Source organism: Triticum dicoccoides, chromosome 6B (genome assembly GCF_002162155.2).
Source record: "Triticum dicoccoides isolate Atlit2015 ecotype Zavitan chromosome 6B, WEW_v2.0, whole genome shotgun sequence".
In the NCBI taxonomy this organism is placed as follows: Eukaryota; Viridiplantae; Streptophyta; class Magnoliopsida; order Poales; family Poaceae; genus Triticum; species Triticum dicoccoides.
The window spans coordinates 649,921,086-649,922,472 of NC_041391.1; positions in this window are offsets into that span (position 1 = coordinate 649,921,086).

Here is a 1,387-nt window from a genome sequence, read left to right on the forward strand (position 1 = left end):
TAATGCCGCGAGAGTGATTATTGTAATTCGGCCATGGGCCTTAAACCTCTGAAACTTCTCTCTTAATCAATGAAAATGGCAAATCTTTTGCCTCGTTTCAAAAAAAAAGCAAGAAGAACAAGAGCAATTTCTGGTGATATTTTTCCTCATTTTTTCAAGTGTTCTTTACTCTGGTTTTCAGTTCAATTTTTGTTCATTCCTTCTGTTTTTTCTGTTTTTCCTGTTTTTCTTTCTTTTCGTTTTCTTTCCTTTTTCACCTTTTTATCCTTTTATTTTCCTTTATAATTTTGTTTGTTTTTCCTTTTTATTAACTACACAAATATTTTTGAAAGTATTGAATATTTTTGTTAAGTGCGTTGAACATTTTTTAAATTATGTGAATACTTCTATTTTCTGTTTTGTTTCAATAGTTTAAATATGCGATCCTTCTTTGTTTTCCTTCCGTAGATTCCACTTTTCCTTTTATATTTCCTTTTTCTTCCAGTTCTATGAAAGAAATATGTAGACTGTTTGAAAAATATCCATTGTATCAAAAAAAAGTGTATTAAAAATATTATTGTGTATTTAAAAATGGTGGTTGGTTTTTAAAAAGTTTATAGTCTATTTAAAAAGTGTTCATCTTGTATTTTAAATATAATGTTTAGTGTTAATAAAACAATGTTCCTCGTGTTTTAGAAAAGGTCCAACACACATTTCAAAGTGTACATTGTGTATTTCTATAAATGATCACTAAGTCTCTACAAATGGCCAAGGCTTGGGTCTGGGTGTGGTGTGGTGTGTGTGGGGAGGGGAGGTGGGGGTTCCCTTTGGTGTGGCGTGGGGTATTGACGTGTACACAGCCATCAGGAATACACACGCACGAAGCAACGGAACAACCCCATGCACTTACAAAGAGGCCCCACCCTGCAGGCCAAACCCCTCGATCAACCAGAGGCCTCCCCATCATGGGAGCTTAGTGTTTTAGGTGATAGGTATGTTACAAGCATTACAAATTTTTTGCAGGTAATCTACAGAGCTACTGGCTGGATCTGTACGTGGCCAATACTCAGCCGTGTGGAAGTCAAGGAGCATATGGCTTATGGGTGCAACCGTTGAAAGATGGTAGTACGGGATACCTACAACCGGTTTGGATGACTGTCCAGCAATAGGATAGGTGTATAGTCATCCAGTCCTTTTTTTGTTTGTTGTGGCTTGGAGTTGCCCTTTTGTTTAATTCATGATGAGTTTTTTTTATCATACTACATACTTACTGGATTATTTGGGATAATTTGAAATTTTGATGATGTGGAAGCATGCATATTCGGATAATTTGAAATTTCAGAGATCGCTTTCTTAGGTACTCCAATATAGAATAGAATTGTGATACATTGCTCCATGAGTAATACAA